The sequence below is a fragment of the Marmota monax genome, unplaced genomic scaffold (assembly GCF_021218885.2).
Source record: "Marmota monax isolate L192 unplaced genomic scaffold, Marmota_monax_Labrador192_F-V1.1 WCK01_AAM20220418_F8-fsc00012, whole genome shotgun sequence".
Lineage (NCBI taxonomy): Eukaryota > Metazoa > Chordata > Mammalia > Rodentia > Sciuridae > Marmota > Marmota monax.
Window position 1 is genome coordinate 2,976,975 of NW_026695227.1, and position 25,600 is coordinate 3,002,574.

The window sequence follows — 25,600 nt, forward strand, 5'->3', positions numbered from 1 at the left end:
CAAGATTGAGGCCAGCCTCAGCAACTTAGCAAGGCCCTAAGCAACTTAGTGAGACTCTGTCTCAAAGTAAAAACTAAAAAGGGGTGGGGATGTGGTTTGGTGGTAAAGCACCTCTGGGTTCACCTAAAAATAAATACATACATACATACATACATACATACATAGACCATTACAGACCAAACATTTAGAGCTTAGTGGAAAAGTTACTGCCAAACAGGGAGTTCATTTAAGCACTCCAAGTGGGCTCTTGGGAATGAGATTTTGGGGAGATAAAATTGGAGTCTTTAAATCAAAATATGATAAACTATGTTTTGTATTAAAGAAGCAAACTCTCTGAATGATGTCATTGGTTACTGATTGCTGGGTTTATCAACTGTGTAAGCATTAAGTTTATAAGAAGTGATCCACATGTGCATTTGGTGCTCAGCACAAGATGATGGCATCCAACTGTCTCTGCTGAGTATGTGAGGACTCTTTTAGAATTAGACTATCCAGATTTCATCTGACGTAAATCAGTATTATTTTGTTCAGTCTAGTCTGAATGAACAGCAGAAATATAGGTGATCAAGTTTGTTGAGACAAATGCAGTTAACTTTGGGTGTGGTAGAATAATATGAATAAGTTTCAGTCAATATGCAGGTTCTACCTCTGATAATAGATCCTGGTGTGTGTGTGTGTGTGTGTGTGTGTGTATTTTTTTTTTTTTTTGCACCGGGGATTTAACCCAGGGGTTCTTAATCACTGACCCACATTCCCAGCCATTTACACTTTTTATTTTGAGACTGGGTCTCAATAAGTTGCTTAGGGCCTTGCTGAAGCTGATTTGAACTTGTGATCCTCCTACTTCAGCCTCCTGAGTCTTTGAGATTACAGGTGTATGCCACCACACCTGTAAAAAGAGGAAAGAAAGACAAAAGAGAAAAAAGGAAAGAAAAGACAACACAATTTCTATACTTTAAAGTGAACCAATAACAATTGTAATTAAGTTTTGGCCTTGAATTACTAAATTTATGTCACTACAGAATCACACAAAACATGGTTTTTATGCTATTCAAATATCACATATTATCCCTAACAATACCAGAATAATGTCATTAAGTCATAGAAGAATAAGGACTTCTCTGACTCCAACCCAAAGAGTCTTCTTTGTCCTAATTGGAAATGATCTGATTAGGTACTTGAAACCCCAACTTCACCTCAATTTAGAAAGAATTTTTTTCTTCTTTTCTGCCCTTCCCTCCTTTCTTCTTTTCTTCCTGACTTTTAAATAAAATTTATAATTTCAAATTTCATCAGCACCGAGATTCTTCCTTTCTTTCCAAAAGGAGGTAACTAATTAACTTGATATTATGTTGGTCTTCATTTTGCAGAACAGATTTTGCAGGGTCATGGAAAAGTTCTAGTGGGTTCCAAAACATGTAAATTGCTTATTGTTGAAACAGGGGGATGATTCCACCTACCACCTTGGTGGAGAAATAAAATTAGAAGGAAAAAATTCTAAAATTATTTTATACTTGTAACTAATTTGGAAAGTAGCTTGCTGTGAAAATCCTATAGTTCCCACCACCACTTTTTTCTTTCTTTTCTTTCTTTTTTTTGGTCATGGTTTTTCACAGTGGTTTAGTTCCTGGTGATGATTAACATCAACAACAACAAAACAAAACAAAAAAAAAACCCCTCTTATTTTTTATTTTATTTATTTATTTTTTTGGTCCTAGGGATTGAGCCCAGGGGCGCTCAACCACTGCCATCCCCAGCCGTTTTTTATATTTTATTTTGAGACAGGGCCTCGATAAATTGCTAAGGCTGGCCTGGAACTTGCTATCCTCCTACTCAGTCTCCAGAGCCACTGGGATTATAGGCATGTGCCACCACACCTGGCACAAAAAAACTCTTAAAGAGGAACAAATAAAAATGCCTGTCATCATTGGTTTGTCTGTAAAGCCTGAAAGAAATGTGAGGGATGGAGCTGAAAGGGAGGAAAAAATTTTTTATCTCATCTCTTATTAGGCTTAGCTGTAACAACTCCTTGTAACAATAAAAAGATTAACGAAAGATAAACAGTTTATTAATATATGCAGGACACATCATGAGGGAGAAATTTCAATAGAATTAACTCAAAATGGTAGCTTAAAACTCAACTTACGTAGCATTTTCTACAAAGAACAATACATTTATAGAGAAATAACTGGATATGGGGAAGCAGGGTTTGCTTTCCAAGGGCAAGAAAGAATGAGAAGAATCTAATAGAATAAGTTTCATTTGTAGATTCCTCTGGGGCTGTCTCTAGACTAACAGAAATCTAAAGTTGTATCCAATCAAGGAGAATTTATATCCTGTCTTTGGCAGCAAAGTAGAAGGATAGAAAGAGCTTTTTCTCCATTTGCCTTTTCTTTTCTTTTTTTCTCTTTCTCCTTGTTCTTTTAAATGATACCACATGCATCTTACAGCTTCTGTGGGTAGTGTCTAGGCATCAGTTGGGTCTTCTACTTAAGATCCCATCAGGGAAAACAAGGTATGGGCTAGGTTATGAATGAATTCATCTGAGGCTCAAGTCTCCCTCCTGGCTTCCTGGTTGTTGGCGGGATTCAGTTCCTTATTACATTAGTCCATTTTCAGCTGCTATGACAAAATATCTGAGGAGTTCTGGAGTTACAAGAGCTCACATCTGGGGGTGGCCTTCTTGCTGGCAGTCTTGAGGGGACACAGGGAATTATATAGCAAGAGACAGGAAACATGTACATCCATTTGCTGCTGCTTAATTGCCTTCAGCTCAAAAATAGCTTGAATGTCAGAGAAGCATATTTGGGAGTGATATGTTCTGAATTCCTTCAGGGAGACTGTTTTTAGATCAGGAGAGAAAACCACTGGGAGTTACATATGCGGTGGCAATGCCTACACACGAGAAAGAAGGCTATCAGAGCAAGGAAGGAAGAACATGGTCTGGCCCTGAGGTGGGGCCCTTGACTGAGCAGTCCTAAGGCACACGTGGGGCTTCTAACTAGCTGTTATAACATTCTGAATTGATCTTGTACAGTCCTCAGTCTTGACTTTTATCTCCTCAAGTGTGCCTGTACATTCATGAAGCTCAAGGTGGGATAACCATGGTCAGTGACTGGCCTCTTCTCTCAAACTGTCACCTAATCTTGTGGAGACACACTTTTCTGACCTCAATGGTCAGCTGCCCAGAAGAACTCCTCCTTCATTTTTCAAGGTCTCATTATTAGTGGTATAAATAAACCTTGAAAAATGATACTATCAGGGGCTGGGATTGTGGCTCAGCGGTAGAGCGCTCGCCTAGCGAGGTCCTGGGTTCGATCCTCAGCACCATATAAATGAGTAAAAAATAAAGATATTAAAAAAATGATACTATCAGTTCTCTTTTATCCTTTTATTTAGCAGTAGATTTCCGGGGATGTTGGAGGAGGAATTAGAAAATGAACAGAAATGATAGAATCAGCCCATTTTCCCCTAGCATTGTGTACATGAAAATTTCTACTTTTTACAGGCATCTTATTTTTACAGATATAAAAAAATATATAACAGATGTTTATTGTATAGTCGGTTATGTTTTATAGAGATTTTAAATGTTCCTAAATATGATTATGAAATATTTTACAATGAGATGATCAACTTATTTGATAATGATTTCATTTGATAATGAGTTCATTGGCACTACTTTATTAAATCACAGGAATCTGCACTTTCTATTTCTCACTATAGACTAGGAAGAGTACTTGTTTTTTAATTTGTGTTGTTATTTAGTCAATGTTTTTAATCTTCAAACAGGGTCACAAATTTCTTGTTTCAATTTGCTAACTTCAACAGCCAATTAGGAAATATTTTTTGAACCTCACTTTTTACAATATACTTTATGAAGATAAGTTAGGCATAAGGCAACTTTCCTGTGTTTGAATGGCTTAGAATCTGGCTAGGAAGATTGGATTCAAGGAGTTCCATTATTCTTTGGTTGCCAGGGTTGATTCAATCTTTATAGTAGCAGTGATTTTTAAAATTAATTACTTATTTATTTTTAAATTTCTCTTTGTACCTATGTAGATTTTTCATGAAGGGAATTATTTTCTCACACAAAGTACTATGGTTTGGATAAATTCTCCCCCTCCTCCCCAAGGCCCATATGTTGAAGATTTGTTCTCTAAACTAAGGCACTATTGAGAGGTGGTAGAATCTTTAAAAGATGGGGCATAGTGGAAGGAAGTTATGTTGCTAGATGTATTCTCTAGAAGGACATACTGGAGCTCTTGCCCCTCCTCTTCTTTCTTTGCTTTCCGGCTGCCATGAAGCAAGCATCTTCCTCTGCCATGCACTCCCACCCTGATTTTCACTTTGCACCGTCTTTGTCTTGGAACTACTATAACAAAATGCCTTTGTTTAGATAATTTTTTTTCTTCAATAAAAAAAAATTTTTTCTGGTTCTAGGGGTTGAATCCAGGGGCACTTTACCATTTTGCCACCTCCCCAGTCCTTTTATTTTAACTTTTGATTTTGAACCAGGTTCTTATTAAATTGTCAAGGCTGGCCTCCAATTTGTGATCCTATTGGCTCAACCTCTTGAGTAGCTGGAATTACTGGTATGCACTACCATATTTAGCTAAGGATGAGTAATTTATGTGCAATAGAAATGTATTGATCACAGTTTTGGAGGCTGGGAAGTCTAAGATAAGCCACTAGCAGAGTCAGTGTCTAGTGAAGGCTTTCTGACTCATATGTGTGGCAACTATGTGTCCTCATGTGGCAGAAAGGATTAAACAAACTCCCTTAAGCCTCATTTATAAGGACACTAGTACACTGATCATCTCCTAAAGGTCCCATCTCTCAATACTATTGCATTGTTGATTAAGTTTCAACATGTAATTTGAGGGGAGGGGCTCAGACATTAAGACCATAGCATACTTCATTCTCTCTTTCAGAATACTGATTTTTTTTCTGCTTTTCCAATACGTATGGGAGAATGACCATCACAGCCTTAAAATTACAGAAACTTTTTTTCACTTATTCATTCAACAACAACAAAATCTATTTTGTACTTACCATGCCAGATTTCTCTTGCTCTAGCATCCAGACAATAGATTAACATTTCAGTGTTTCCATATACATCATTGGAAGGCAGACTTTTTTTTTATTGGTGCTTCCTAATTGTATATAACAATGGGATTTGTTATTATATATTCGAATATGCATACAATATAAAAATATAACTTGGTCAACATTACTTCCCAGCACTTTCCCCCTCCCTTCCCCTGTCTTATCCACTGGGCTCTTTCCTCTAATGATCTCCTTCTGATTTTCATGAGATCCTGTCCCCCACCTACAACTACTTTTCCTTTTTCCTCTCTAGCTTCCACATATAAGAGATTATATGACCGTTGACCTGAGTTTGGCTTATTTTGCTTAACATAATGATCCCTAGTTCCATCCATTTTCCTACAAATGACATAATTTAATTTTTCTTTATGGTTGAATAAAAGTGCTACATATGTATTTGTGTGTTGTTGGCAACAGGTCCACCTTGGCCCCTGGAGCCCTACCTCCACTAGTTTGTTCTGCATGCCAGTGTGGCCAGCTCACAAGGCCATGGCGAACTTGCGGTTTTTCTGTTCCTGCTTATCCGTCTGAGACATATGTATCCCACGGGAATGCCTTGACCTTTTCTGGTCTGATGGACTTATTGTTAAGGGAGGTTTCGGTACCTGACAATAATAGATGTTAAAACTAAATTTCTCCCCCCTCCCTCCTGCTTTTGGGTAGTTTTCCACTTCTGCTGCTTGGGGTATAAAAAAAAGGTGTGTTAGCAATAAAGATTATTGACTCCTGGATGAAGAACCTTGGTGTCCTGTGTGTCTTTTAACCTCGCCGTCCCTCGCCGGACTCGGCTCCCTTGGCCGGACGCGGCAGTGTGTGTGTGTGTGTGTGTGTGTGTGTGTGTGTGTGTGTGACCTTTTCTTTATCCATTCATCCATTAATGGACACCTAGGCTGGTCCATAGTTTGGCTATTGTGAATTGTGCTCCTAAAACATGGGTATATATGTATAGTGATGCATGTTTACTATAATAATAATGACTAACTATTTAGGATAAATGCTGAAGAGTGATATAGCTGGGTTATATGGTGATTCCATGCCTAGTCTTTTGAGGAAACTCCATACTGATTTCCATAGTGGTTGTACTAATTTGCAATCCCACCAACTGTTCAATGTTCCTTTTTCTGCACATCCTCTCTAGCATTTATTGTTATTTGAATTTTTTAAGGGGAGTACCAGGGATTGAACTGAGGGACACTCAACCACTGAGCCACATCCTCGACCCTTTTTTATATTTTATTTAGAGAGAGGATCTTACTGAGTTGCTTAGTACCTTGCTAAGTTGCTGAGGCTGGCTTTGAACTTGGGATCCTCCTGCCTCAGCCTCCCAAGCTGCTGGAATACAGGTGTGTGCACTGCACTGGGCTTTTTGAGTTCTTTATATTCTAGACATTAATCCTCTGTCAGAAGAGTAGCTAGCAAACATATTTTTCCAATCTGTAGGTTTTCTCTTTACATTTGTAATTATTTATTTGCTGTGCAGAAGTTTTTGTTTGTTTGTTTGTTTTTTGTTTTTAATTTGATGCCATCCAATTATTAACTCTTTTCTCAGCTTTAGGGGTCCTATTGAAAAAGTCATTGCCTGTGTTTATATACTAGAGTGTTGATCCTATGTTTTCTTCTAGGAGTTGCATAGTTTTTGGTCTAATTCCTAGAAGTTTGATCCATTGTGAGTTGATTTTTGTGCAGGATGAGAGATAAGAGGCTAATTTCATTCTGCCACATATGGATAACCAGTTTTCCCAGGATCCATTTGTTTAAAAGGCTATCTTTTCTCCAATGTATGCTTTTGGCCACCTTTGTCAAGGATCAGAAGACTGTAGTTGGTCTTCTATCATTTACCATTGGTCTATGTATCTGTTTTTATGCCAGTACCATGCAATTTTTGTTACTATAGCTCTGTAGTATAATTTGACGTCAGGTATTGTGATCCCTTTAGCATTGCTTTTTTGGCTTAGAATTGCTTTGGTTATTCTGGGTCTTTTATTCTTCCAAATGAATTTTAGGACCATTTTTTCTAGTATTGTGAAGATTGTCATTGGTATTTTGATGGGTATTGCATTGAATCTGTACATTGCTTTTGGTAATATGGCCATTTTAACAATATTAATCTGCCTATGTATCAACAGGAGAAGTCTTTCCATCTCCTGAGATCTTCTTCAATTTCTTTCTTCAAAATTCTATAGTTTTCACTGTAGAGGTGTTTTATCTCTTTGGTTAGATTTATTCTAGGTATTTTATATTATTTTATTTTGAAGATACTGGGAATGGAATAGTTTTCTTGATTTCTTGCTCAGCACATTTATTGTTGATATATAAAAAAGCTATTGATTTTCACATGTTACTTTTCTAACCTACTACTTTGCTGAATTTGTTCATTAGCTCTAGCAGTCTTTTGGTAGAGGGTTTTTGGATCTTCTAAGTGTAGGATCATATCATCTGCAGTGATAATTTGATTTCTTCCTTTCCTATTTTTATCTCTTTTTTTTCCCTTCTCTTGCCTAATTGCTCTGGCTAGGATTTCTAACACTATATTAGCACAATAGGGGTGGTGAGACTATACATTCTTGTCTTGTTCCAGATATTAAAGGGAAGGCTTTCAGTTTTTCCCCATTTACTATGTGGGTTTTTTTTTTGAGTTTCTTATATATAGCCTTTATGATATAGAAGTATGTTCCTTCTACCCCTAGTTTTTCTTAGTGTTTTTATCATAAATGGGTGCTGAATTTTGTTGAAGGCCTTATCTGCATCTATTGAGATGATTAGATGATTTTTTTCCTTAGTTCTATTTATATGATGAATTAAATTTATTGATTTTGTGTACAGTAAGCCATCTTTGTATCTTTGTAACAAAATCAACTTTGTTGGGATGTACAATTTCCCTAATATGTTGTTGAACCTGATTTGCTAATATTTTAATAAGTATTTTTGCATCTAAGTTCATTGGGATACTGGTCTATAGTTTTCTTTCCTCAACATGTCTTAATCTGGTTTTGGTGTGAGTGTGATGCTGGCGTCACAGAATGAATTTGGAAATGTTCCATCCCTTTCTATTTCATGGAATAATTTGAGGAGTATTGGCATTAGTTGTTTAAAGGTCTGGTAGAATTCAGCTAAGAATCCATCTGGTCCTGGGCTTTTCTCTGTTGAAAGGATTTTTATTGCTGTTATTGCATTATAAGTTATTGGTCTGTTTAGGTTTTCTATGCCTTCTTGATTTAATTTTGGCAGATTGTATGTGTCTAGAACCATACACATTTCTTCTAGATTTTCCAATTTATTTGAGAATGGTTTTCAAAATAGTCCCTAATGATCTGCTGGATTTCTGTGATGTCTGTGGTGATTTCTCTTTTTTCATCTCTTATTTTTTTAATTTGGGTCTTTTTCTTTTGGTTGGTTTGGCTAAGGGCTTATCGATCTTGTTTATCTTTTCAAAGAACTAACACTTTGTTTCATTGATCCTTTGTATTATCTTAGTCTCAAGTTCATTAATTTTAGCTCTGATCTTAGTTATTTTCTTCCTTTTACTAGTTTTAGAATTGGTTTGTTCTTTTAATAAGAGCCTTGAGATATATTTAGGGATCTTTCTGATTTTCCTCTATAGGTACTCATAGCTACAAGCTTTCCTCTTAGAATTAACTTCATAGTGTCCCAGAGGTTCTGGTGTGTCATATCACTATTCTCATTTCAGTCTAAGAATTATTTAATTTCTCCCTTGATTTCTTCTATCACCCATTCATCATTTAAAAGTGTATTGTTCAATCTCCATGTGTTTATATAGTAGGGCTTTGTTGTGTTAACTTCAAATTTCTTTCCATTATGATTTGATAAGATGCAAGGAATTATATCAATTTTTTGTTTGTATTTTCTAAGAATTGCTTTGTAGACTCTTAATGGCTCACCTGGGTTACATATCCATTCTGATCACCCATGCCCAGGAAATAAAAATCACATAGTTGAGTGCTGTGGGAGAAAATTCCTAAGAAGAAGGCTGAATAAAGCAAACAAATAGAGTAACATGTTTTTTCCATGAAATGTAAGCTATTAACATAATATACTGTTAGATATATACTCTGTTTCAACCGAAACAATACACTAACCACCCAGAGTTAGTGCAGATACCACAAGTTAAAGATTCAGAACTCCACAAGACTTCCCTTCAGATGCTATCCGCAAATTCCAGAGGTTTCTTAGGTCACTCATATATCTGACCAACTTGGCTACACATTTGGTGTTCTCATAACCTACTCAGATTTGATAATTAGCTACAACACTAAAGAAAACTATATTCATGGTTACTTTTATCATAAAGCATACATAGGAAGTCATTTGAAGGCATATGTAGGGCAACGTCTGGGAGGGAATATAGAGCTTCTGTGCCCTCTCTTCGTGGAATACAGATTAGTTGTCTTCTTGGCACATCAATGTATTCACCAACCAGGAATCTCCATTGAGCTTTGGAATCCAGACTTTTTACCTGGTGTTCAGTACATAGTCATAATTGTTTGAATATATCATTGGCCACATCTTCAGCCTTGCTCACCTCCCTAAAGGTTAGACTGGCTCAAAGTCCCAACCATGTAATCCTCTAATCACATGGTTGATCTTTCTCATGATCAGACCTATCTGTAAGTTATCTAAGTCACCCCAGTATCATAAAAAGAAACTCCTCTCACTATGGAAGTTCAAAAGCTTTTGAAGCTCTGTGGTAGAAACTGAAAACAAAGACCAGATAATTCTTTATTATACTATATTATATCTTTTTAAAAAAAATATTTTTAAGTACTTAATAGACCTTTATTTTATTCATTTATTTATATGTGGTGCTGAGAACTGAACCTAGTGCCTCACACATGCTAGGCAAATGCTCTACCACTGAGCCACAACCCCAGCCCCACTATAATACATCTTCATGTTGTATTAAATGCTGTAAGAATTCAGACACTAATTTGCCATGGGGGACTACTGGCTAAGATAAAATGACCCAGCTTAAGGGAAAAGAAATTCTAAAAGAGGGAAAAAAATTGAGGAAGAAATTCTGAGTGTTTTGTTTGTTTTAATATGACAAACTGTTCAAAATAAAACAAATACAGTATTTTGTTTGGCTAAAATGAGAGTTTATGTGAAAGATAAGGTGCTAAGGCCACTTGGAGCTCAACAGTGAAGGATTGCAAATGCCAGAATAATAATTTTTGAAAATTTATCTTATTGATAACATCTTTTAGCAAGAAAGAGATTAAGTGACACAAGCCATATTTTAGGCAGGCCAGACTGACAGCAATATGTAGGTTAGATTCGAATAGGGAAATCAGAGAAGCTATTAGAGAAAGTCTCAGTTTTATTTTAAAACATAGAATGAATATATGTAAAGAAGAATTGAAGAAATAAGGACATATGATAGTTCATTTTCCAGGTTTGAGTAAAATTTTGGAGGTACTTTTTCTATAGGAAAGAAATCTTTCGCATCTCTCCCTGAAAAAAAAATATGACTTAATTTGAATATATAATATATAGGCCCAAATCAATAGTAAATATGAAGTTACACAAAAATACCTTTCCTAGAAAATAAAACAATCCTTGGATGGATTTGTTAGACAATAGAAGAACATGCAATGATTTTTTTCTTAGTCTTGTTTCTGACTTTGGATAATTTTCTCAACAGTCCCCCTTTTAATCTTAAAAAAAAATTCTGGATATTAGCCTTACGTACATGTATTTCTAGAAGCTAGGCTGGTGGTATTTTAAACTGATTCATTTATGTGTATTGGCTCCACAGACTAAGAAACATTTTTATTCCTCCATGTTAGGTTTATCATACTGCACTGATATCTCTCATACTATGAGCTAAAATAAACTTTCCCTCCTCTAAATTGTTCTTGTTTGGTATTTTAGTCACAGTGATACAAAAGCTGACTAAAACATTGTCTTTCATTAAAGACCCAATTTTTACTTATAGCATGTGTCAGAATCCTTAGGCAAGCATGAAAGGAAAGCAAAAACCACATGTTAGTGACAAGACATAAAGTCTTTCATTAATTAGTATCTGTAGCCAATAAAATCAGAATGGAGAATAAAATTTTTTATAGTGTAAAATATATTAAATTAAATGCTGATTAATGTCTTCCTAAAACTAAGATTGATTAGGGGCAAGAAGAGCATTAACAATTCTCCTTTCGTATAAAATGTAACACAGCATCTGAAACATTGCAATGTTAATGATACTTTACTTGTTCAACATCAACTAACGCAGTTATATTTTGATTTAACAGTTATTGGTATGTGCCTCTTAAAATAGTGCTAAAAATTACAAAATATGGAGTATATCAAACTTTGATTTTAGTTTTCTAATCTTTTAGCAAGGTAAAATAATAAGTCTTTCCTGATCTTGGATTTTTGAGCCTTTATATTTGTGAGAAATAAATTACTGATTGTTATAAAAATAAAACAAAATAAAAGAGCAAATCTTTGTGATTGCCATGGGAGTCTCTACTAAACCCCAAAGATAATGGATGTATAAAAATCATCTTGATTTTTTTCTCTGAATTTAAATTCTAATCTTGAGAAGAAAAAATAAAAAATTATCCTAGGAAATTTGGCCACTTCATTAAGACAAGATAATGTATGTCTTAGAACCTGAATGTGGTTTAGTGGCTCCAGCAAGCATGATGGTACAACTTCCATAACTTTTATAGTATAATTTTATTTCTAAAAAGCTAAAAATGACCCAAATATACATAGAATGAAACTTCAATTGTTTATTTATTTCATTAGTGGAAGAAATAAGATTGTAAAGCTGATTTAGAGAACTACAGAAATTAAGGATTATCCAGCAAACCATCAGAAAAGACATACTGAAATAAATTTGTTAAAATCTATTTATATGGGCTGGGGTTGTGGCTTTGTGATAGAGAGTGCTTGCCTAGCATGTGTGAGGCACTGGGTTCAATTCTGAGAATATAAATAAAATAATATGAATACAAATAAACAAATAAAATAAGAGCCATCGACAACTAATAAAAATTTTATTTTTTAAATTTAAAAAATCTATTTAGGTTTTATTACTTGTGTGTGTGTGTGTGTGTGTGTGTGTGTGTGTGTGTGTGGTTCTGGGGATTGAACCCAGGGTGCTCTACTACTACCAAGCTATATCCCCAGCATCCTTTTTTACTATTATTATTTTTTATTTTGAAATAGGATTTTACTAAATTGCCTAGGCTGGCCTCAAACTTATCTTGCCTAAGCCTCCCAAATGGCTGGGATTAAAGGTTGTACCACCACACTCAGCTAAATTAGTTAAGTTTTAGACAAAATATTGTTAATACTCTACTGATTAATACTGCTATAACTTTTGATATTATCTTTTCTACTGAATATTAATTATTTGCAACTCTCCCAGAAAAAAAATCAACCAGGTGATACATATCATTACTGTACTAAACATAGTAATTAAATAATCCTAGAACTAAAGAGATACAATTAAGAGGCTGAAAGGACATGCAATCATCTTCTTGCCTTAGTTCCAAGTTTTTAATAATTTTTCTCAATAGGAGAGAGAGCCAGGGTAAATTCTTTCTTCCCTAGACTTTCATTTACTTCTTAGTTACTTTTGCCACAGTTTTGCAGATTGCTGGGATCTCACATCAGATAAAACTTGCAGGCCAATTAAAATTGCTTTTACTGAGAATTCACCTTTAGTTTGTTTGCAAAGGCAAGAACTCTAATTCCTCTGATTTCTTTTTAGGCAGATGTCAGTGTTTCCTCCTATGGAAACACTTTTAGCTGAGTTTCTAAAAATAGAAAAATGAAGTTTCAAGTAGATTAGGGTCTCAGACAACTCCTGTGTTTTCACTCTTTCCCACAATAAATATGAATAATTCTTTTATATTTGTTTATATCTGATCATAAGCAAAATTTATCTTTGGCTGTTCTCAATTACATGTTTAGAAGTATTTATTCTCTAGTGTATGCCATGACCCTATGTATTTAAGCATAGAACCGTGGTTGAGGAAGCAGTGGTACCACATCTCAGGTCAAATCTTCTAGTTCTGTGATTTTTTAATTTTTTAAGATAGGTCTTGTTATGTAACCTAGATTAATCTTGTCTAGGTGAAACTCCTGTCTCAGCCTCCTGAGTATACTTGGTTCTAGCTCTATGATCTTGGATATATTAACCTTTTTTGTCTCACTGTCTTTACTTGATTTTATGTGGAAACGTGTCTTTTGGGGTGCTATAACAAAGCACAATTAATTGGATATAAATAACAGAAATATATTTCTCACAGTCCTGAAGTTGAAATCCTCAGAGCAGAGTATAAATATGGTTGGATTCATAAAGGCCCAACTCCTGGTTGTTATCACATGGTGGAAAAAGAGCAAGCTTAGCTCAAACTTTTCTTACAAGGGCACTAATCCTGTTCATCAGCGTTCCATACTCATGACCTAATTTCCTTCCAAAGTTTCCCCTCCAAATACAATCACTTTGAGATTTAGATACCAACATATGAATATCAGAAGACACATATATTTAGCCTATGATGAAAAGGAAAAAACTTTCTCCATGAAGGAATACTCTACTTGTTCTTTCACTGTCCTACCAAATTCATTGATCAGGGTTCAATATTTCATTCATCCCTCTAGCTATGATGAGTCAATTAATAAGCTATCCAGATAGATAGTGGTTCTTGTGTTTATGTAATAAACTTGTTAAAATGAAGACTCTTGGCTTTGTATTCAGATATTTGATTCTATTCAACTGAAGTTAGCTCAGGAGTTGGCATTTTTACCCAGATCTCTCAGGGAATTTTTATTCATGGGATCCTTAGAACATATTTTTGAGACTAGAGATTGAAATCAAGTTTTTCATATTAGTTCATATAGAGGCAGAAACCAAAATGGGGTTATTGATAGCAAATGCTGTCATTAAAAAGAAAGATTTGGGATTGGTTTGGATCAAGTGGTAGCTATTAAGTAGATAAAATGAATGTGGTGATTCAAGCACAGCAGTTGTAGAGGTTAAAGGAAAAGCAGCAGCTAATCAGGCACAATAATCTAAATATTGCCAAAGATGCCCCACTCTAGATATTAATGGTTTTAGTTTCCAAACAGTGAAATTTGCAAGAAAAAAATGACAACAAGCTTACTAAGCTGTTGTTTGAGGTTTATTTTAGGAAACACACCTAACAAAGAATAGCTTAAACTATCAAAATAAAATGAAAAGCTCCTACTCAGTTCTCTGACATAAATGAGTTTATAAATGTGCAATATTTAAGTGAATGGGAGATGTGGAACCCCACAGAGAAAATGATACAATATCACACAATGGGTATAACAAAACTTTTTTTCCCCCAGTACTAGGATTCAAACCCAGGACCTTGCACATTCTAGGCAAATGCTGTACCACAAAACTTTTTATGAACTATTTGATACTGACAATAATCTAACATCCCTAATGCTCATATCCCAGGATACTACTAATTCTGCTAGTTAGAACAGGGGCTTAGGGCTGGGATTGTGGCTCAGCGGTAGAGCGCTCACCTAGCACGGGCAGGACCCGGGTTCAATCCTCAACACCACTAAAAATAAAGGCATTGTGTTGTGTCCATCCACACCTAAAATAATAATAATAATAATAATAATAATAATAATAATAAATATTAAAAGAACAGGGGCTTAGAAATATCATAAAATATTTGGTACTCTAATATAAACTTGTTGCACAGTTGGCCCAATCTAATTCTGACCTCAATCTTAGATTTCATATTGACCTTGCTTAAATATGATGGCTGAATATTTGGATGGTATGACTTACATTGTTTATCATTCTTGACCTAGTTCTTGCTCAAGAGACCAAAGAGCAAAGCAGCCAGGAGGCAGTGAAGGAAGTTATTACAATTTTATTACCCAGACTTTACTTCACCCAGGTTAACTTTACATTTCTTAAAGTTTTAATTGGTAAGACACTGGGTCCAGCAAACAGAAAGCCCATTCATACTTTAAAGAAAAACCAAATAAATGAGTCTGAAGCCCGTAGTATTTATTATCATATGCTCTTTGCATACAAGTCAGCCACATGAGAAAGAGAAACATTTTATTGAAAATTCAACCGAAGTTTCAGATTTGAAACTTCATTTTGTAGTGTTATAGTCCCGACTTGTAGAATATGATACATATTCTGAACCAGTCACCAGCAATGACACTTCTCTTCTATAGTAAGGAATAAGATTCTAGGAAACTAGCAGTATATTTGGGAGTGGCAATGCTCATGATCAAATTTAATAACCTGCTTTTAGAATTTTATCCCCAGAACTAGTAACCACAGATTTGAAGCTCTAAACTCTCAGGGAGAGTTTTAAGAAATGGAATGTGGTAATAGTGGAAATAGACTTGAGGTAGAAATTTCCACCTATTTCAGACTCTATACCATCAAAACAAAAGGCATAAAAAGATGTGATGACTTTAGTTGTACTATGAATGCTATTATATAGATGAAATGACGGGTATAGCAAGAATCCTAGGAAACTCCTGGGGTTATCTCTTTCTACTATCATCTAGTGTTGTCAGAGTACCAGAAAAACTGTGTAGAAAATATAAAAAATGATACATCAATCATAGTATTGAAAGTTTAAGTCACTCTGCTGAGGATGGGATGAATAGGAAAGTGAGGAAAGGAAAGGGAGAAGAGTAAAATCATAAGCTAAAGTGCCACCAGAACACAAGGAACAATCTAGGAAAAGGGAAAGGTTAGTTATAAATCATATTGCCTCATTACCAGCTACAGAAATGATGGTGTTAGCCCAGTATCTACTTAAAATTATTATCATTGCTATTTTTGGCTTTTTAACTAATTACATCTCTTTCTCCCCTTCTTCCTTTGTAACAGAATATACAATTTTTATCTAGGAACATGACCACCCAAATAAAGACTGCTTTTCATTATCTCTTTTTAAATTAGGAATGGCCATGCAACTAAGTTCTGACCACTATATATAAAAAATATAAAAAATCTTGTTTGTGAAAGTCCTTTAAGAGTATGGGAAGCAGAGGTGGAACATACCATTTTCACTTTCTCCCTTCTTTGCTGACTGAAACATTGTAATGTTTGTTTGCTGTATTATTTGATAATATTAATTTCTTCCAAATAAATGAAATATTTCAAACTTATAAAAAGTATCAAGCCTATATACCAGTTATGCACACAGCTTATATTTTCTATTTTATGGGTGAAACTCATTGAATGTGTTAAGTGAAGATAACATGTAAACAAGTTGCTTGTGAGTCATAGGCAGAATTCATAAAAAATGTGCTAAATACCAATTGTGAGTTAGTAACTTGTAAGACATGTTGAAATTAGATATAATAACCAGAGTATCTGATGGGACAGTTTGTTTTAGTCAACTTCCTACTGCTGTGACAAAAATATCTGAGACAAATTATTTATAAGGAGTCCAGTCCTTTTAAATTATTTTTTGTTTTGTTTTGGTACTGGAGATTGAACAAAGGGACACTCAAACACTGAGCCACATCCCTAGCCCTATTTTGTATTTTATTTAGAGACAGGGTCTCACTGAGTTGTTTAGCATCTCACTATTGCTGGGGCTGGCTTTGAACTTGTGATCCTCCTGCCTCAGCCTCCCAGGCTGCTGGGATTAGAGGCCTCCACCACCACACCCAGTAGTGTTTTATTTTTGGGACAGAGTTTCACTAGGTCCTTAGGTCCTCCCTAAGTTGCTGATGTTGGTCTTGAATTTACAATCCTTTTGTCTCAGCTTCCAGAGTTGCTGGGATTATAGGCATGTGCCACTGCACCCAGCTGGCTCAAAGTTTTAAAGGTTTCAGCCCATGGTTCCTTGGTCCTGTTGTTTCGGACCTGTGAGGATGTAATATGTCTTGTGGGGGAGTGCATGGCAGAAGAGCTGCTCACCTTATAGAAGCCAGGAAGCAAAGAAAGTGGAAGACAGGAAAGGACCAATGCCTCCAGTGACATAATTTCCTTCCACTGGGCCCAACCTGCAAAAGGTTTTATCACCTCTCAACAGCAGCAAGGCAGTTGAACAAGCCTTTATTTAATATGTGGGACTTTAGGAGATAATTCAGACCCAAACTATTAATAGACAAAAAAATTCTATTTAGATGTAAAAGGAGGGGGGAGATCAAATCACAAAGTATAGGTCACCTCTACCCTGACAGCTGTCATCCCTAAATTAACTAGGATAGGCAGAATCATAAAACCCCCACCCCAATATTTGGGCCCCTTTCTCAGTTATTTAGTCAAACACTTATTTACATATTGCAAATGTATTTAAGATCCCAATTTTTTTTTTTTTAACCACATTTTGTGGGATGGAACCTAGGGCCTCATGCATGCTAGATAAGTACTCTACCACTGAGCTACATCCCCAATCCCCAAGTCACTGGTTTTAAGTTATGGACATTGTTCAGGTAAGCCTAAAATACCCAGAAAAGCCCTTATATCAAGTCCAGAGATCAGAGACAGACAGACATTTAAAGCATGAAAGGACTTGAAGACAGAGGAGGGCATATGGCAAGGAATGTGAGCAGCCTCTAGAAGCTGAAGGCAGCCATGAGCTGAGAGATACCACAGAAACAGGACGTCAGTCTTACAGCTTCAAGAAATTAAACTCTGCCAAGAAGAATGAGCTTGGAAGTAGATTTTTTTCCTCAGACAAGAACTCAACCCACCTGAACCTTGATTTCAGCCTTGTGATGAGAGGAGAATCCAGTCATGCAATGCCAGGTTTCTAACCTACAGAACTATGAATTATGAATGGGTACTGCGTTAAGCTGCTAAGATTGTGCTAATTAGTTGTAGAGTAATAGGAAACGAATAATGCTCCTCACTAGGAATATTCATTGTGGTCCTGTTGTAGCCTTATATGTATTCATGGATAGCACCCACAGCTCTTCAGAAGAAAAATTAGGGATCTATAAGTGTACCAGGCATACTTGCCCTTGCTTCTTGCTGATGGAGCAAATTGTGTTGGCTCCAGATACTTTCTGTCTGCCAAGCTTCCTTGTCCAAATTCCAGTTCTGCTCTTCATAATCATGCCACGAAAGGGGAAGGAGTGATGTGGCAGAAAGATAGGACACATAAACATTTGAACCCAGGATTCAAGTGGTATAATCTTTCTATCCTACTTGCATCATAAGTATCTTTATTTGTAATCCAATTTCTTTGCTCCTTTTTCTTTTAATAATTAAAATATCACCTTTATTAATGTTTGGTATATATTATTTCATTATGATTTTAAACAAATGATTGGTGCACAATTTTTTTATTAGTTCTAATCAGTTATGTATGACAGCAGAAAGCTCTTTAATTCATTGTACACAAATGGAGCAGAATTTTTCACTTCTGTGGTTGCACATGAAGTAGAGTCACACCATTCATGCAATCATACACGTACCTAAGGTAATGATGTGTGTCTCATTCCACCATCTTTCCTACCCTCATGTCCCTCCCCACCTGCCATTTGCCCCATCCACAGTTGCTCCACTCATCCCATGCCCCCAACCTCCATTATGAATTAGCATCCACTTATCAGAGAAAACATTCAGTCCCTGTTTTTTTGGATTGGTTTATTTCACTTAGCATGATATTCTCCAACTCCATCCATTTACGTGCAAATGCCATAATTTTATTCTCTTTTAATGCTCAGTAATATTCCACTGTGTGTGTATACCACAGTTTCTTTATCCATTCATTTATTGAAGGGCCTCTAGGTTGGTTCCACAATTTAGCTATTGTGAATTGTGCTGCTATAAACATTGAAGTGGCTGTGTCACTGTAGTATGCTGTTTTTAAGTCCTTTGGGTATAGACTGAGGAGAGGGTCAAATAGTGGTTCCATTCCAAGTTTTCTAAGGAATCTCCACACTGCTTTTCAGGTTGGTTGCACCAATTTGCAGTAACATCAGCAATGTATGAGTGTGCCTTTTCCCCTATATCCTTGCCAACACTTATCATTGCTTTTATTCTTGATAATTACCATTCTGCCTAGAGATGAAATCTTAGAGTAGTTTTGATTTGCATTTCTCTAATTACTAGAGATGTTGGACATTTTTTCATACATTTGTGATCTGTTGTATATCTTCTTCTGAGAAGTGTCTGTTCAGCTCCTTAGCTCATTTATTGTTTGGGTTTTTTTTTTTAATGTTAAATTTTTTGAGTTCTTTATATATCCTGCTTTATCTGAAGTGTGTGGCAAAATTTGCTCCCCAAATGTAGGCTTTCTCTTCACATCATTGATTGTTTCTTTTGCTGATAAAAAGCTTTTTAGTTTGAATCCATCCCATTTATTGATTCTTGCACTTTATTTATTTCTTGCACTTTAAGAGTCTTGCTAAAGAAGTTGGGGCCTAATCTGACATGATGAAGATTAGGGTCTACTTTTTCTTATATTAGGTGTAGGGTCTCTGGTCTAATTCATAGGTCCTTGATCTATTTTGAGTTTTGTGCATGGTGAGAAATAGGGGTTTAGTTTCATTTTGCTGCATATGAATTTCCAGTTTTCCTAGCACCATTTGTTGAAGAGGCTATCCTTTCTCCAATGTGTGTGGCATTTTTTTTTTTTTTTAGTATGAGATAACTGTATTTATGCGAGTTTGTCTCTGTGTCTTCTATTCTGTACCATTAGTCTACATGTCTATTTTGGTGCCAATTCCATGCCATTTTTGTTACTATTGCTTTGTAGTACAGTTTAAGATCTGGTATTGCGATGCCTCCTATTTCACTTTTCTTGCTAAGGATTGCTTTGGCTATTCTGGGTCTCCAATTATTTTCCAAATGAATTTTATGATTGCTTTTTCTATTTCTATAAGGAATGACATTGGGATTTTAATTGGAGTCACATTGAATTGGTATAGCGCTTTTGGTAGTATGGCCATTTTGACAATATTAAATCTGCCTATCCAAGAGGATGGGAAATCTTTCCATCTTCTAAGATCTTCTTCAATTTCTTTCTGTAGTTTTCATTGTAGAGGTCTTTCACCTCTTTTGTCAAATTGATACCCAAGGTTGTTTTTTTGTTTGTTTTTTGTTTTTTTGAGGCTACTATCAATGGAGTAGTTTTCTAATTTTTCTTTCCGATGATTCATCTCTAATGTATAGAAATGCATTTGATTTATGGGTATTGATTTTATATCCTGCTACTTTGCTGAGTTTATTTATTAGTTCTATAAGTTTTCTGGTGGAATTTTTTGGATCCTCTAAGTATAGAATCATGTTGTCAGCAAATAATGATAGTTTTGAGTTCTTCTTTTCCTATTCGTATCCCTTTGATTTCTTTCATCTAATTGGTCTGGCTAGAGTTTCAAGGACTATGTTGAATAGAAGTGATGAAAGAGGTCATTCCTGTTTTGTTCCAGTTTTTAGAGGGAATGCTTCCAATTTTTCTCCATTTAGAATGATGTTGGCCTTGAGTTTAGAATAGATAGCTTTACAATGTTGAGATATGTTCCTACTAATTTTAGTTTTTCTAGTGTTTTGAACATGAAAGGGTGCTGTGTTTTGTCAAATGCTCTCTCTGCATCAATTAATATAATCATATGATTCTTATCTTTAAGTCTATTGATGTGATGAATTACATTTATTGATTCCCATATGTTTAACCATATGGAATGAACCCCACTTGATCATAGTGTTTTTGTATACAATTTGCCAAAATTTTATTGAGAATTTTGATTCTATGTTCATCAGGGTTATTGGTCTGAAATTTTCTTTCCTTGATGTGTGTCTGTCTGGTTTTGGTACCAGGATGATACTAGCCTCATAGAATGAGTTTGGAAGGGTTCCCTCCTTTTCTATTTCATGGAATAATTTGAGGAGTATTGGTATTGATTCTTCTTTGTAGGTCTCATAGAACTCAGCTGAGATTCCGTCTGGTCCCGAGCTTTTCTTGGTTAGTAGGCTTCTGATGGCATCTTCTATTTCCTTGCTTGAAATTGATCTGTTTAAATTGTGTATGTCCTTCTGATTCAGTTTGGGTAGATCATATGCCTCTAGAAATTTGTCAGTGTCTTAGAGGTTTTCTATTTTTGCTGGAGTATAAGTTTTCAAAATAGTTTTTAATTGTCATCTGTATTTAAATTGTGTCTGTCATGATATTTCATCACAAATTTTAGTAATTTGAGTTTTCTCTCTCCTTTTCATTAGGTGGCTAAGGGTTTGTCAATTTTATTTATTTATTCAATGAACAAGCTTTTGTTTTTGTCAATTTTTTCAATTATTTATTTTGTTTCAATTTCATTGATTTCAACCCTGATTTTAATTACTTCTCATCTTCTAGTACTTTTGATGTTGGTTTATTCTTCTCTTTCTAGGGCTTTGAGATGTAATGTCAGGTCATTTATTTGTTGACTTTTTATTCTTTTAATGAATGAGCTCAATGCAATGAATTTTCCTCTTAGCACTGCCTTCATAGTGTCCCAGAGATTTTTATATGTTGTATTGGTGTTCTCATTTACCTCTAAGAATTTTTTATCTTCTCCTTGATGTCTTCTGTTATCCATGCATCATTCAATAGCATATTATTTAGGTTCCAGGTGTTGGAGTAGCTTCTATTTTTCATTTTATCATTGATTTGTAATTTCATTCCATTATGGTCAGACAGAATGCAAGATAGTATCTCTATTTTTTTGTATTTGCTAAGGCTTGCTTTGTGACATAACATATGGTCTATTTTGGAGAACAATCCATGTGTTGCTGAGAAAAAAGTCTATCCACTCATTGATGGATAGAATATTGCATAAATGTCTGTTAAGTCTAAAATATTGTTTTATTGAGTTCTATAGTTTCTTTGTTTAGTTTTGTTTGGAAGGTCTATCCAGTGGTGAGTGAGGTATATTAAAGTCATTCAGTATTATTGTATTGTGGTCTATTTCATTCTTGTACTTGAGAAGGGTTTGTTTGATATACATATACGCCCCATTGTTTGGGGCATAAATATTTACGATTGTTATGTCTTATTGATGTATGATTTCCTTAAGCAGTATGAAATGTCCTTCTTTATCCCTTCTGACTGACCTTGAAGTCCATTTTATGTGATATGAGAATGGAAACCCTTGATTATTTACATGGTCCATATGAGAGACATGTTTTTCCCCATCCTTTCACCTTCAGTCTTTTCCTATGAGATGAGTCTCTTGAAGGCAGCATATTATTGGGTCTTTTATATATAATCCAACCTTCCTTTCTATGTCTTTTAATTGATTAGTTTAGGACACTCACATTCTGGGTTATTATTGAAATATGTTTTGTATTCCTGGTCCTTTTGGTTTATTTTTGGTTTTTAATCTGACTTGATTTCTCCTTTGGTTGACCTTTCCTTTAATGCAGTTCCTCCCTTTGCTGATTTTCATTTTTGTTTTTCATTTCCTACTCATGGACTATTTTGCTGAGAATGTTCTGTAGTGCAGGCTTTCTCACTATAAATTCTTTTAACTTTTCTCATGGAAGGTTTTAATTTCATCATCAACTCTGAAGCTTAATTTTGCTGGATATAAGTTATTGGTTGGCATCCATTTTCTTTCAGAGCTTGGTATATGTTGTTCCAGGATCTCCTAGCTTTGAGGTTCTGGTTTGACAAATCTTCTGAGATCCAAATTGGTCTCCTCCTATATGGAATATAATTCCTCTCTCTTGCCACCTTTAAAATTCTATCCTTATTCTGTATGCTAGGCATTTTCATTATACTGTGCCTTGGTGTTGCACTCTTGTAATTTTGTACATTTGGTGCCCTGTATTTGATTTTCCAATTCATTCTTCTTCTTTGGGAAATTTTTTTGATTTTATTTCATTGAAGAGATTGTGCATTGCTTTGGTTTGAATCTGTACCTTCCTCTACCCTGATAAATCTTAGATTTGATCTTTCGATGTTATCCCATAATTCTTGGATGTTCTGTTCATGGTTTCTTACCATCTTTACTGTGTGGTCAACTTTATTTTCAAGATTGTATTTTGTCTTCATTGTCTGAGGTTCTGTCTTCCAAGTAATCTAGTCTGTTGGTGATGCTTTCTATTGAGTTTTTTAATTTGGTTTATTGTTTCCTTCCTTTCAAGGGTTTTTGTGTTTTTGTTTTTCAGAATCTCTCTTTTTTGAAGTAATCTTTTGGTACCTGTATTTGTTCTCTTATCTTTTTGCTGGAGTGATCAATTTTCGCCTATATTTGCTTTCTTACTGCTTTGTTGGAAGATGAATTTTTGCCTTTTGCTCTCTTATGTCATTCTTTAATTCACAGATCATTTTAATTATGTACATTCTGATCTCCTCTGATATTTCATATACTGCACTGTCAATGGATTCTATTTGGGGCACTTTCTTGCCTTGTTTTTTCATGTTGTCTATGTGTCTTCCTCTCTTGCAGTGTGGAGCTGAAATATTGCAGTTTCTACCCTACAATCTTGTAGTGTCCCTGCAGTTTACTTATACCTCACCTTTAAGGGAGAGATCAATGTTTGTAGCACCCAATGCAACCAATGTACAGCCATAAATCGATTATCTCCTATTTGAACATTTACAGTTTTGTCATGATAAACAGAATGATGAGTTTGGTTATCATCTACCATATAGCTAGTAGGTTTATCTAAGGGTTTACAATTATTTCTAATGGTGAACAAAGAAAGAATGGGGGTGGGGGCTAGGATGTGATGTTTATGAGATAGGATGTGAGAATATAAAGGTATTAGATTTTAGGATGAGTGAACAGGGACTCAAAAGAAGTTGGCTGTTAGCAGGAGATAAAAGAGAAAGATGTGACCCCATGCAGGATTCTCTTTGCCTCTGCCACAGGATGGTGACTGCTAGCACACCTATTAGGGATAACTCTGGTGCAACTGGGCCCTAGGGACCTTGGTAATGGTCTTCCAGTTCCTGGTTGTTGTTCCCTGGATGAAACCATCCATGTCCCTATGGTGTAGGCAGTAGCATCAAGCCTGTACCTTGATGTTGGGCTTCAAGGCCTTAGTCAGTGTCCTAAGATGGAAGCTATCCCAATTAAAGATGGCAGAGGTGGCAGCAAAGTTAACCCAAGATGGTAGTGGAGGTGTCCCAATATGGAGGCAACTGCTGGAAGGATGGGCTGTGCAACAGCATTAGTTGGCCTGTTCAGTGATGCTGCACTGTGGCATGCAGTGCTGCAGCAGGCAGCTGCTTCATGGTCCTGTCTATTATTCCACAGTGGAAATTACCATGTGGGGAGAGTTATGGTGTGGCTGTAGTGTCCCAAGATGAAGGTGCTTTGGGTGGAGCCACATATTTGTTGATAGGGAATTGCAGCATGCTGTGGATATCTCTGTGCAAGTGTGGTGGTGGCCCTCTCCAGTTTCTGGCAAGGTGGGCACATGGTGGGGCAGGCCTTCTCAGGTCTCTAGTGATCTTCTTGTTTGTTCTTCTTAGATATACATGACAGTAGAGTTATTTTGATATATTACACATATATGGAGTAGAACTTATTCTAATTAGGATTCCATTCTTGTGATTCTACATAATATGGAGTTATACTGACTACGTATTCATATATGGACACAGGAAAGTTATGTTCAATTCATTCTTTTCTGTTCCTATTCCCTTCCCCTTCTCTTTATCCCTTTGTCTAATCCAATGAAATTCTATTGTGTATTCATATCCACATATCAAATAAAACATTAAGCCTTTGGTTTTTTGGGACTGGCTTATTTCACTTAGCCTTATTGTCTCTAGTTTCATCCATTTACTGGCAAATGCTTCAATAACATTCTTCTTTATGACTGAGTAATATTCCATTGTGTATATTTACTACATTTTCTTTATTTATTCATCTGTTGAAGGTCATCTAGGTTGGTTCCATAGCTTAGCTATTGTGAATTGTGCTGCTATAAACATTGATGTGGCTTGTGCTGGGGTGAGCTTTGAGTGTGAAGGAGGAGAGTTTGGAGCAGCACTTGGAGGATACAATGAAGAATCCATCCATTATTGGAGTCTAGTGCATAGATTCACAAGGACTTTATCTTGGCTGTTGCAGGACCCTGTCAGATGAAGATGCTAAGGTGATATCTGTTCTAGCCCAGCAAGCAGATAAACTAACCTCTGACCCCACTGATAATCCTGTGGTGTGCCTAGAATCAGATAATGGGAATGTTATGATACAAAAGCAGGATGGCATCATAATGGCAGTGCACAAAGTAGCCTCTTGATGTCTCTCATTAGTTCTCCAGCAGCCTTTCATAATTACCTATGTTAATTATCTTATAAAACTATTTATGTTGCAGTGATTAAACCATTCATTTAATGTGCACTGGGTAATTTTCTATTTATTTTAGAGTGAGTTGCTTTTTAACCAACCTCTCAGGATATTAATAAAAAAGGATCATGTTTTGAAGCAGCATGTCCAGGTCACTTTGTATATAAAATTTTGTTAGGTTAAATAAATCTGCTTGGAGGGAAAAAAAACAAAATAAAATAAAACATTGATGTGGCTATGCTGATTTTAGGTCCTTTGGGTA

General features: G+C 35.6%; 1 pseudogene; it reads left to right on the forward strand.

The window, feature by feature from the left end:
• The window catches only part of LOC124087132 (ragulator complex protein LAMTOR5-like), a 71,632-nt pseudogene extending 46,341 nt beyond the window's left edge, over positions 1–25,291 (forward strand).
• Positions 25,292–25,600: the final 309 nt, after the last annotated feature.